General features: G+C 32.9%; 1 protein-coding gene across 1 annotated transcript in view; it reads right to left on the reverse strand.

Moving 5' to 3' along the window:
- LOC106615454 (uncharacterized) overlaps nucleotides 1–14,224 on the reverse strand; it is a 76,045-nt gene that overhangs the window by 42,187 nt on the left and 19,634 nt on the right. Inside the window, exon 3 of the mRNA XM_014231678.3 lies at nucleotides 5,751–5,783. The gene's annotated coding sequence lies outside the window, so the exon portion shown is untranslated. The remainder of the gene's footprint in view (nucleotides 1–5,750; nucleotides 5,784–14,224) is intronic.

The raw sequence follows: 14,224 nt of genomic DNA on the forward strand, positions 1-14,224 counted from the left end.
GAGTATTTCCGTTTCATTCATTTCCCCCGAATAAATAGGGCTGAATTGAATTTAGGTAGGGCTACAATTACAAAATGTTTGCGAATTAAATTAATTTCCGTTTGGCAATTTTTAGTATAGGCATTTTCACGCTGGACTGCGCCTTAATCGTTAGTTAAGTGGGCGGTCAATTGTATAGAGATTTAAACGATTTCAACGCTAAGCGGAAACATTATTTATTTTGACAATTGCCAATTTATTTGCGGTTGAGAAGATTTAAAATTATTCGTTATTTCATTCCTTGTTTTTACTCTTTTTTACTTTGGTCTAGTTTTTCTCACCTCTCATTATTTTTTCTCTTCTCATTAGCCATTGTAATGCGCTATAAAGGGATTAAGCACAAAAGTATTGAATAAACACAAAAAAAAAAAAAACGTTATCTGTGTCGGGCATTTTGGCATTAATGAACCTTTAAAGCTTTGCATTAGCATTTAGCGTTCCCACGATTGCTCCCACTAATTAGCTGGTGCTGATACAATACACAGTTTGCAATTACTAAGTGGAATTGTAATGGTTTTTGGAAATCGACTTCTACAAATATTAAGTATGTAAGCTTGTATATATAAGTGTACAAATTGCAAAATATGTAGTTCAAGCACGTTTTATTTATAGCTATTGTTCTTGTTGCTGCATTTGTTCATTGCAGTAATGGTCACATTTGCGGTAGCTTTGTCCAATTAATTAACACTTCGCAATTCATTCGCCATAATTCACAAAGTAAATATTTGCACTTTGCTTCTGTTCCAGTGAAAAGCAAAGCGTTTATGGGTTTTTGGCGAGCAAAGCTGTGTGTAAATCATAAAGTCACTAAATTGCCAAATTTCAGCTAGATCAAAGGCAGATAGTGTTCGAAGATTAGGCAGCGTTGCCATGTCCAAATTATTTTTATTTATGGTCATATGCTTAATGAAATGGAGAAAATTTATAATTTCGATTACTCAAGTCATGTTGTGTTGCCGTTATCAGTAAAATATATGCTGTTCTCTCACTTTTAAAAATCTCTCAATTTGAGTTTTCATTCCACTCCATTAGAGATTTATCTTTTTTTCAAATATTGCAGGTTAAGAAATATCTTAGAAACTACTAGAATTTTTGAGGTTAGGTTAATATTTATCAATTTCTTAACTGACAAACATAATGTGACAATCTGACAAACTTAATCTTCATAAACACAAGCAAAAACGTTAACTTCGGCATCGAAGGTAGAATACTCTTGACAGTTTGTATGGCAGCTATATGCTTACATATTCGCCAGACATGGCTCCGTGTGGCTTTTTCAGGTTTCCAAAAATAAAGAGAACCGTAAAGGCCTCATTTTACAAGAGAGATAAAAATCAATGAAAGAGCAAAAGGCTTTAACGAAAATCGAGTTTGATAAGTGTTTCGACGATTGGAAGAGAGCTGGCATAATATCAAATGGGCACTGTTTTGAACGCTACAATATTAATGTAGACGAATGAATAAATATTTTTTTCCAAATACGAAAATTCTCGTTATTTTTTGAAAACACCTTGTAAATTTATTCTCCAACGTTTCCATCTTGGTGTAGCAAACTTCGCGGCAAACTATATCTTCTTCAGAATATACAATAATAAGAGAATATACAATAACAGAATATACAATAATAAGAGCAATGTTAGATGAGAGTAATGTAAGATGAGAACGAGATATAAGTAAAATGTGAGCATTGCTTAAAAGCTGTTGAAACCTAGCCCTAGATGCTGCGGAAAACTTCTTACAATCAAATCGGCCTCAAGACGAAAGCAAAGTTAACGAGATTGGCGAAAGGGCAAAATGGAATAAACTTTCTTTGCCACTGTTGGGAGTACATAGTTAATCTCTCACACTAAAATTATATCTGTATTTTTCCCTTAGATATGTGAAACCAAGGTTGTAAAATCTTTATCATTTCAATGAGAGGGAGCCTGTGAAAAATGGTACTTTGAGTGGCAGAAGTTTGATATAATATTTTGAAAAACTTAATATAAAAACAAATTTCATGTGTTATTTGAAAAAAAAATGACGATGAAAAAAGTTTGCTGATATCAAAAAGTGTGTTAATAAGCGTTATCCGGGCTCTGTGCCAAGCTAAGCAACTATTCGTTAGTGGTTTGCTAAATTTCGAACAAGCCACATAAGTACCAAATACATTTAACTTAGTGGAAGTCCAAAAGGCTATTACGGCTGAAAACATAAAAAATCTTTCAGACATCAATAGAATCATAACCGGAAATCAATCGTACAAAAATTATATCGAAAAGTTAGATGATCACTAAAAGTAGCTTATCTTCTATCTATTATCTTTTCAACTATTTTATTTTCTTTTCTCAATATTTGATTTATCAAATATTTAAAGTTAAAAAAGGCTGGACTTTCTGCTCAAGATATAATAATTTTTAATAAGGTCTCTAAGTAGTCAATAATAAGCCTCAGAGGGTATTTCTGCTAAGAAATATTTTCTCATAAAATCGATCATCCACTTAGAGTCTACTTAAAAAGTCTATTGCAGTCTATTGTTGGCTAACAGCTAAACGCTGACCATAAATGGAAGCAGTAGGTCGATCAACTTTGTATATTCAAATATAAATATTTATTAATATATTGTTTGACTGACATAACTAGCAATCTTGTTAAAATCGTAAAAAATTAAAATAACGATGTCATAAATCATTATTTGCAAGAAGCAAATAATATTATAAACAAATTACAAAATTACGACAATAATAAAAAGTCCAATATTTTTATAGCACTTAATTATGTAGATAAATATTCATATACATACGTACATATGCATGTAATTTTTGACATACATACATGACACATAAGTGCTTGTATACTATAAGCCAAAAATCTACTATTTTCTGTAAAAAAAAACTGAAGTAAAGTAAAAGTCAAGTAAAGGCGTGGGTGCTTGTGTGCCATTAATTCTCTAATGGTTATAATAAATTATAATTAACAACATTTGACAAGTGTGAAACATAAAAGTAAGCATTTCAATTAGTCATAATTGTCGACGGCATAAAGCCAACTTAAGTATCGTAAAACAAATGGATGCATTTGTTCTGCGTTTGCACTTTGCTCACACTATTTCTGAATGTACATTAAGCTGTTCGTTATTTCGGAAGTTTATTTCTTTTTTTCCACTGGCTCACAGTAAAAAAAAGAATCCAATGCAAACAATATCTTTATTTTCTATTTAAACAGTGCCTAAATCAATATACTTTTCCATATACGAGTATTTAACAATGGATTTTTCTATCTGTGGCAAAAAATTATTTATCTGCAAATAAAAAATACCTACAACTTTGAAAACATAATGCTAAAATACAAAATTTTTCGCTCTATTCTTTTAAAAGTTATACGCATTTAAATTTATGCATCAAATGTTCTGCATGAATGCCGTACGCCATGGCGCATGAGTAACATAGAATGTTACGACGCTTGTATAAATGCTAAGTACATATGATGTATATATATAAGTTTAATGAGTTTTTAAATCAATATCATTTTTTTAACTTTTTCAAAATTGTACATTTACTTGCTTAATGCAAAATATCAAAAAACTCAATATAACTTAGGCACGTTTTTAATTGAAAATAATGAGCTTGCTGACGTCGGATCCTTGTTTCTAGGGCAAAAGCTGAAACATCAGGGGGTGTTAACTATGAACTTGGGAAATAGCGGGCACCCTAATGTACATATATAAAATTTTATGGATATGTGTATGTCATTCGTGCTCATTTGTTAAAACTGTTAATATTACAATATCATGCATGCGTGCTTACATACACATATATTTATAATAAGAGTGCTATGACTTATTGCTAAGCAATGGAAACCTTAGAAAGGATATAAGTTAAGTAGTTTTTTTTTTTAATAATTAAAACTTATATAACATTAAAAGTATAACGGAACTTGGCTAATGTGATACATAACGGTATTGGTATATTCGACCCATTACTTCGATATGACGAAATGAATTCTAAGAATTGTAAACGGTATCTATCAAGTAGAACTAAACAGTTCTGGAAAGAAATCTAATTCAGATCTATTAAAATATTTGTATTTAAAGCTTACTTACAAGCACTGCAACCGCAACCACAGGCACTTAGAAGAGTAATTTAAGTACATGACTGTTTCGTAAGCATAAAAAAATATAAATAAATAAAATATGATACTATTTGATACTGCATACACTTTTTAAGATCAAAAAACCACATTTTATCCAGTAAAATTTTTCTGTTATTCTAAGTTTAAATTTCTGGCGAAAACTGTTCAGAATTTACAGCACCTTTGAGTTGCCGGTTCATTTCTACATCGTTTTTCAATTCGCCATGTTTTTGGCCTTTTGATTCATATATCTCTTCGTATGCAGTAATTTGACTTAGATTTTCGATTAATAGTTGTGTTGAAAAACATATTTAAAATCCCTTATAAAGAACACAGACACACTCATTAACTACTTTTTATTCCCCAAAGGACACACAGGTCAATTAACTGTTGCAATTATAAGATATTAACTGATAAATTTTGATTTTTTTTTTTAATTCAAAGGAGCGCAATTTAGCTTAATTAGGTACAATTCCACAAATTTATATAAGTTGTTTTGATTGAACAAAATAGATAATTACTATGAACTTTATTAGCTCATAACCGAAAAATTTAATTATTTCCGGCAATACAAAAGAGTTATAATAGAAATCTGGTTTAGCAAGAAAGAAGAAGAGAAACAGCTATTGACTCAAAAGTTAACACTAAACAAACAACCACCTTCTCTCGTTAAATTTACCTCATATTAGGAAGTGTAACATAGTAAATGCCAATTTTATTGTCAATTTATTACTAATTAACCAATTAGTTTAATTACCTAATAATTTTGGTAAATTATAAGCAATTAGAGATTAGTGTTAAAATTAGCTCAATTATTTTAGTAGTGAGTTTGGGCGTGGTATAACAAGCTATAAGCCTAAGCAAAGCATCGCAGCTAACCCGGAAATATCGAATTTAATGAAAAAATGTAAGTATCTCACCTTAATATTTTTAAAAATTATAGTGAACTTAAATCGTGTTTATGGGATTACAAGAGATTTTGTATATCTCGGAAAGTAGATATATATTTGAAAGATATAACCAAAGAAAAAATTTAAATGTCAGTATATACACGATCTAGACCTTCAGTTTTTGAGATATCGATCTGAAATTTTGCACACGTTCTTTTTTCGCCAAGAAGCTGCGCATACCACCATAGCTTATAGCTGACATACAAACAGAACGATCGGAATCAAGTGCTTGCATGGAAAACTTTATCATTTGACGAAATATCTTCACGAAATTCGGCGTGAGTTATTGTCTAAGGCAATAATGTAATCTTAAAAGAAATTGTTCAGATCGGATAACTATAGTATAAAGCTGCAATACAAACTGAACGATCGAAATCAAGTTCTTGTAAGGAATCTTTCGTATATGTGAAGGATATTAAAGCTTTGGTGCAACCAAAGTTAACGGTATTTCTTGTTTTATTATAAAAAAAAAAACAATAAAAAACGTTTTTTACTAACTGACTGATATTATCCCTTATATAACAATTACGAACCTGTGGGATTATTTCTGGAATATGTTGTTTGCATTATTTTAATAAAATTTATATCATAAAAGGTACAAATATGTATTATATATTGTAGTTATAATTAAAAATGTATTTTAAGACTTACCAAGTTTAAAACCAAATGTATTGCTAGCTGAATCTGAAAGAAAGACAAGATTATTATTTATAAAACACGAGTACATATTACTATAGTCTAATGATATAAAAGGATTACATAATCTAATATCCATTGTTAACTGTTACAATAGTAGATTCTTTAACCTATCTTTGGTTCAGATTTCACTGATAAACGCTCCAACGTTGCTTGTAGATTCTAGTCTGCACCACAACACTTTACAATTGTCTTTTATTAGGTAAGTCAAATCGAAACATCGAGATTGCACGATTTGCAGATCTTTTTAGCAGACTATGAAACTATATTTGAGATTAAGTTTAGATTCACTTGAAAAGCGATCCGTGGAAACGAATCTCTCGAAAAATCTTACATCTAGGTAGTTTATGGCCTCGTGATTGCCGGAAGCACTGTAATGCTTAGTACTTTTTTACATTTGATTGTCCACATATTACAAAAAACTTCGCCAAATCATTCAAGGAGGGCTTTATAAGTGGAATGCTGCATGATTCATCTTTAAGAGGTTTTTCTCGAAAATAAATGAACCACATTTTTTTATGTTGTCTTAATAGTCTTAAAAAAGGGCGTTGAGGTTCGCATTAGATCATGGCTTCTCCAAACCATCCAACGTGTCGACGGACAACATGTAAGCTACATAAGTAGAATGCTTTAACAGTAAAAGATTCATATATCTAAGCAAAATATTTACTTTAGTACTTATGTATTGTACAATATATACCATGTATTTAGGTCTACGAACCAAAATATAAATTACAAATGAAATGGATGAAAAACATATACATATGTACATATAATTTCGCATAACGTAACGGCATATATGTATATTATATGTGCTTATGCATACATAAGTTTTATGTTCGAATGTCAGAGGTTAGTGGATATTTTGCCAAGGTTTCAAGTCAGCAGCAAGCGGCAGCAACAGGCCAAATGGCAGCCGCCGGGAAATATGTTGCAATTGCGCAGCGAAAAATGGAATTTTCCTTTTCCATTTCCCTTTTTTATTGTTTTCTTAATTTTTTGCACTTGCCTCTTGTGGCGTGTAATTTGTACCGACTGACTTTATACTACATTTGTACTTTTGTATGTACTCGTATATGCAAGTATTAATAATAAAGTTCACTTGACTGCAATATATTTTGCTTTTGTTGCTGTTGTTGTTTTCTTATTGTTTGGTAATTGCCATAATAATTTATTGCTATGTGCCATTAACACGCGTTCTTTTATATGTTACGTATGTTTGTAAGTAGTAACATTGCTATGCACATTAACTTTATAGCTTCATTTACGCATTTTTGTTGTTGTTACCGTTAAAATTTTTGCAAATGCCAAGAACAAACAGCAAAGCCGAAAATTTTGTGGCAAAAGGAAAACAAAACCAAAGAACTAAAAAATAAATAAAACAATAAAAAACGGTTAGTTTATGAATAATATGTTCTGATAATGTAGGGTTGCCTCGGTTATTAAGCTATGCCAAATTTCGTGAAGATATCATATCAAATAAAAAAGTTTTCCATACAAGGACTTCATTTTGATCATTCAGTTTATATGGTAGCTATATGCTATATTGGTTAGATATTCGGTTTCGACAAATCAGCAGCTTCTTGAGAAGAAAAGAACGTGTGCAAAATTTCAGATCGATATCTACATACAGACATGGTTAAATTGACTCAGTTCGTTGCGCTAATCATTTATATATATATTTTATATGGTCGCCGACATTTTCTGCTGGATATTACAAACTTCATGGCAAACTTAATATGCTCTCTTAAGGGTATAAAAACTTAAGTCAACACTGCACAGCAATATTTATATAATATGCGTACCAACAACAACAACTCAGCGTTAAAGATGAAATATCTAAATTCGTAGTTTTTGTTGTTGTTGTGTATGGCAAAATTTACCATAGATGGCTGTCAGTTGCAGAAAAACCCATAAATAATTGCCGATGAGCTCTGCCAGGCGCTGAGTGAAAATTCGTGTATTTTAATCTCAACTGTCCGGTAACATTCTGTGAGCAATTCACATGCATGTCAGCTTGTAAATTTGCCATAAATTATTACGCTCCTGTTAAATTTGCAATTTGGGCGCTTTTAATTTATTCTGCTGGGTATTGTTGCGGAGCGCTTGTACAATATCGTTTTTTGTTGTTGTACTCTACGAATTTGCCAACTGCATTACTTGTTGCTGTTTATTGAGTTGGAATCGTAATCGTTATCGATTAGCACGGTTCACTGGTTGCCAGCCCAAATGGATTCGTGGCGAATTAATGACTTGAAGTTTAATATTTATATATGTATACAGACATATGTGTGTAAGTGATTATGAACTTTATTTCAAAAGTGAATACAGGGTTGCAATTCGGTTTACTATTGATGCTTGCTTTCTTAGTAAGGAGTTTTGGAAGACTTTTCTTCGATTAATGTGGGATCTCGTTCGTACATGTATGGGGCTTAGCATTAAAAGCTGCACTGATACACTATTCTGGTGTGTGTGTCGTCTACCACACACGATTATAGTTTTGAAAATAGCAGTTAGTCGAGATAATACTACTACAAAGCATGTTTAGAGATTTCCATGGGATTTGAGGTAGTTTTGCTCAGAGAAAACTAAAAAAAATTTGCGATTCTAACTTCGGCAAAACCTATAGTGTCAGTTACCTAAATACTCTAATTATTATTAGAGTAATAATTATTAGATTCGCCAGTCAATTTTATTGCACTTTGTTCTTGGTGAACGGGAATTTTGGTGCAGATAGGCGGAAAAGTTCGTATCCTTTTAAGTAAAATCACACTTTTTTGAAAAAACTCGACTTCAGTTTTCCACATACATAGTTGCAATCAAAAGCGGTACACCTATACATTTTATCGATCTTACAACTACTCGATATATATTTTCTATTACAATTTGTCTTTGGCTTCTCTCTCTATTTAGGCACTTTTTGGCCCCTCTTATTATCCTAATTAGAATTTTCTGAATTAAAAAAAATTATTTTCTATTCTTTTTGCAGCCCTCGATTATTTCCTCTGTACAAGTTTCGTCTGCAAATTCATTCAAAGCCTTTGAGATGAGCCTGTAATGTACTTTAAACTTGCATCCAGCTTATATCAAACGGTATAAAAAATTCCGCTTGAGTATGACATTGAGAAGTGTTCAGCGATATTTCTTAAATTAAAACCTCTTTATCGTCACGTACGTAAGATGTTCAAAGATTTTGCTATAAATCGGATCTTGATTGAAAGACCTAAATTATAGGCAACTAGTGCATACGTTAACAGAATTTTCAAATTATATTTTCGTGTTTGTGAATAAAACCCTTAGCCTAAAAATAAGCTTCTTGAAGTCAACACTGCAAACGATACTTAAAAGACTAGTAAATGATTCGACTGCTGACTTGCACATTTTGTGAACTCAATCCACTCTTCACACTCTTCTCTTATATTTGAGTTTCAGAAATAATGAAAAGTAGGCATAGTAGTGGTTTTTAACCGTCTTTCGTTAATAAGTGCATATTTAGTGATTTCCACAGGTCCTACTTACTCGTAAAAACCAAACGAGAAAAAACGTTAACGCTTCACAAATAAAAATGTTTCCATACAAAGACTTGGCCTGTCTCATTACAACTTCGTCGAAAGTTGAAGCATAAAAACTAAGAAACATATGTAACCATACACATATACAAGTATGTAAGCATATATCAGTCTGCCCAGCTGTTTGTAAAACACAAATGAGCAGATACACCCACCACATATTTGTTGCCACACGCTATCATACGCCCACTTCCCCAACTATGCCACACCACGCTTAAGAGTCAACTTGGCGCTAACAAAATGAAGTGAGTTAAATTAAAAGATGTGTGATATTATTTGTTATTGTTTATAACACCGGCAACGAACGCTTTGGCGCCCCAATGTCCCGAAGTAAGTACATGCAAACACACGTAACTAATTTAGCACTGCCAAAACTAATTTTACAAATAATGAGCGGAAATAGACTAACGGCATGAAAAATATGCGCAGCACACCGGTTAAATACATATATACATATATCTATTTGTATGTATATATGTATATTAATATATATAAACTAATTTACATATATATTTCCATTCTTAAAAAAGCACTTTGTATAAATTAGTAAATACTTTTCGCACTTCTTGAAGGGTTAAGTAGTGGAGGAAAAGAAAATAATAGCTTTACCGTTAGTTTGCAGATTCATACATTAAATAATGAGAAAACCAACAGCTGAAAGTGAGCAAAAAAGCAAACAGCAATAAAATATATGATAGAAGCGAAAGTGCCACTCTGCTTGGCAGCCAGCAAATTTTTTTCAGACTTCTGTTCGGTAGAAGAATGGCGTCAAACAAACAGGGACTTAAAAGAAAGAAAGCAAGCAGCTTTGCAAAAACATGTGCACATAAATCTTTTTAATAAAAATACGCAGCAAAAGCTGGCAACGCATTTGCGTGGGTGTATAGGGTGGTCCTTATGAGGTTTTGTTGTTTAATTAAACTTATTTTAAAAAATGTTGGCAAGTTGACAGACTCTGCTGGATAAAAAATTTAGATCCAGTCTGGTTAGGTAGACCCAGCTCTCATCGGATGTACGTGGCGGTCCATAAGGTTTTTTTTCATATGTCATTTTGACAGTAACAGCACTTTTATGCTGAAAAAAGTTAAGAAATATTGCAAACTTCTGTCCAAAATCAATATAAGATTTTATGCAAAAAATTCGTGTGACTAGCACACTAGTATGGAATGCTGTGACCAACGAAAACATGTGATAGGTTCTTCATTCTCAAACAGCAACAATCGGACTCAATATTCGCCTCATGTGATTCATTTACAATGTACAATTTACTCGGAAATTGTAGGCACATGCCCAATCGTTTCATCATTTATTTTTTGGTAGAGTTTAAAAGCAATTTAAAGGATCACCTGACAATCAACATCCCAACTTTAGACTTTGAAGCAGTTCAAAAGCACCACAAGTTGGTCATACAACTTCTCCGGCTACAAGGCTACCACATCTAGAAAAAGGACGATGTAATTTGGCAAAAAGCCAATGGATCTTTAGACACTACCATTAGTTTGAAAATTAGATTACAGAGACGTTCTTTGGTTGAAGCAGGGTCGCTGGTCGTTTCACCCAGCATACGACAAATTAATTTATTTGCATGCCAAACTCTGAGTTTATGTTCTCAACGCTCTCGATGAAGATAATTTTGTTCAAAACCGCATTCCTGTGTTTTGTGTTCGCTGAGTTTTTGGGATGCCTTGAGGAACCCTTGTTACACCAACTATGTATTGACGATAAAGATACTTAAGAGCAATATTCACAGCCCTTCCATACAATTGAACCCGTAATCAAATAATAGAGGAGAAACTTAAGCCACTTTAAAGCCAACCGGGGTAACGGAATAAAAATATGGACCACCGCTTATACTTGTATTACATACTAACAAAATTAATAAGCATAGTAATAAAAGTGGAACAACAAATTTTGCAAAGATAGTGAATAGTAAAAACAAACTTTCACACCACCCACAGATGAGCCAGAAGTGACTAAATATCTGTGAGTGACTGTCACTGCTTGTTGACAAAAGCTTTTACACAAATTTAAACTAGTTCTCATAAGCCACAAAGTAAACAATTTTCTAAATGTTATGTCAACAGTGTTTTAGATTTATCAATTTTAGGGATGGCGATTAAAAAATTTGCCAGCTATGGGGAAAAATAATAACTAGTTAGAGTTGCATTTCAACGACAAAAGCTGCGAGAACATATACTTATGTGCATGGATTCACCATCTCTCAGCACTCATATATTTGAAATTAAGTATTCCGGTTTGCATTTCATTGATTCTAATAGGTAAAAGGAAGGGACCCGGAAGAAAACAGCCACCTTAAATTCTGTTCTTACAACAATAATATCTGGATACCTGTGTTATATGGTACAGGTAAAAAATCGTCTGTACAGAATATGGCAGGGGTCATCATAGAGCAATACATTATTGCCAAAGCTTATATTTCTGAAAGTTATAAAATTTTTGAGCTTTAGAGGTAAAATAAATAAAAACCAAGTGTCAAAAGCTACCAAACTTTCACTCATCGGTGATTTGTAGAACTTTTAACTCTCCAGTTTTCACGCACCAGTGATTTGTGGAACTTTTAGAACTTTCAAAAGCTGCCTAACTTTCCCTCACCGGTGATTTGTAAGAATTTCCGAAGTTTAAAAAGTTTTCACACACCAGTGATTGAAAGAACTTTAAAAAGCTTACCAGCTTTCACTCACCTGTGATATGTGGAATTTTAAAAAGCTTCCCAGCTTTTACTCAGCATTGATTTGTGGAACTTTTAGAACTTTTACAAGTTCCCAAGCTTTTAGCCACCGGTGATTTGTAAGATTTTTAGAACTTTCACATACCGGTAATTTGAGGAACTTTATAAAGCGCTCCAGTTTTTATTCAGCGGAGATTTGGAGGACTTTAAAAGGCTCTTACAAATTCATTGATTCCTGGAAGTGTAAAAAGCTTCCCAGCTTTCACTCACAGGTGATTTGTGGAACTTTTAGAACTTTCAAAAGCTACCAAGCTTTCTAAAAATTCCTAAAAACAAATATAGTAAAATTAAGTGTAAAAACTGCAAGCCTTCAAGTAAGAAGCCTTCAACGGGCTTCTCGAATTGGCACTCAATTACTCTCTGCAGGATTAACGGTCGTTGACTGCCGTATGTAGTTTCAAACGCGATATGAACTTGTAAATGAGAGGATTACGCATAAACGTGAACACTTAACTGGTATCTTTACCTTCTCATGCGCTTTTCTGCCTACGCAACATGCCTACGAGTTTATATATACACACATATATAACTGGGTAAAGTGGGCTTGTCATTTGTATACATACGAGTATCTATTTATTTATGTAAGTATGCAGAAATGGTAAATGCAAAAAATCAAATGACCGTAGTAAAGCAATAACGCAAACTGGAAGGCAAAATGCCAATGCACTCTTAGGGCTTCGTAAGCTGTGTACAATATTGAATGTTTTGCATGCTCGTAAACATATTCGCGCATAAATCGTTTAGATATATAAACGAACATATGTTTATGTTTATGGATGTAAAGCCCTATGTTCCACCTAGGTACTACGGGAAAATATATGTTTATATGGAACAAAAGTTTTCTTGGCGCACCAAAGCAACTTTCTAAAAGCCAATCGGCATGATGGTGGTTGAGGGGCTTGTGGCGACGCTGCCCTATAGCTGGCGTCACAACTACTCGCATTCAAGTCGGTCGGTTTTCTTTTAAAAATGGCGTCGTTCCCGTTTCGAAGTATATAGCATTTACATACATACTTATATTTAGTATGTATATAGCAGTAGTAAGGGCGCAACTTGCACTTCGTAACTAGCTTCCCTGATTTACTGAGGTGGTGATCAATTTAATGGCATCCACAATAACAAAATGGATAGAGACAGTGCTGCAGCAAACCGTTACTTTGTAAGAACCATCATTTCCTGATGATGAAAAACAAAGGAGAGGGTCAAATATGAATCAGTACTATGTTGAATTTAAAGTGGACATAATATAAACCAAATTAATACTTCAAACACTCTCTCGAAGCAGTGCAAACTTGAATACCTTAATTCATATATATTTTGCTAGTGATAAGGGCTTTAACCGGAAACTAACTAGCAATTGCAGAATATGAGGAAGGATAAACTTTTTGACGTACGACAGTTGAGAAAATTTTCAGGAAGAAAATAAGATGAGAACATCTTGATACTATATATACTGACTATTCAGCTTTCGTTAGACTAGGGTTAAACATATTGGATATCATACGTTCGATTAACGGAGCGAATCGGTTGGAATCGAAAGTAGCTTTGTCGATACATTAGGATCGCTCTATCCATGTCCGGAATTTTTTGGCCCTCCAAAATACCGATTTTGTCAACTGCTCAAATATAATAACCGTGATCTCCGTTGTGGCTTTCATCTCTGAAATATAACCGAAGCTAACCAAACTTATTCATGGACTGTCACAAAATGACATATTTTTTTTTTTGTTCGTTCAAAAGCCTCACATCCGATTTCAATTCAGGTGTTGAAGAAATAGATTTCGATTTTACATAAGATGGACAGACGGACATGACTAATTTGACTCAGCTCATCACGCTGATCATTTATGTATATATTTTATAGGGTATTAGACATGGTTGTTACAAACTTCGTGGCAAACTTGATATACCCTGTTCAGAGTATAATAAAGAACTTGTTTACGTTAGATCCTTTTTAAACAAAAAGAATAACGGATACCCTAATGTAGTTTACATATACTTATATATAAATGTTTATATGCTCGTCTATATATAATATTCAGAATCAATGACGACAGCGTCATTGCATTCAACGCTGATAACATTGTACAGAAATTAAGCTGACATCTTTG

Source organism: Bactrocera oleae, chromosome 5 (genome assembly GCF_042242935.1).
Source record: "Bactrocera oleae isolate idBacOlea1 chromosome 5, idBacOlea1, whole genome shotgun sequence".
Classification (NCBI taxonomy): Eukaryota; Metazoa; Arthropoda; class Insecta; order Diptera; family Tephritidae; genus Bactrocera; species Bactrocera oleae.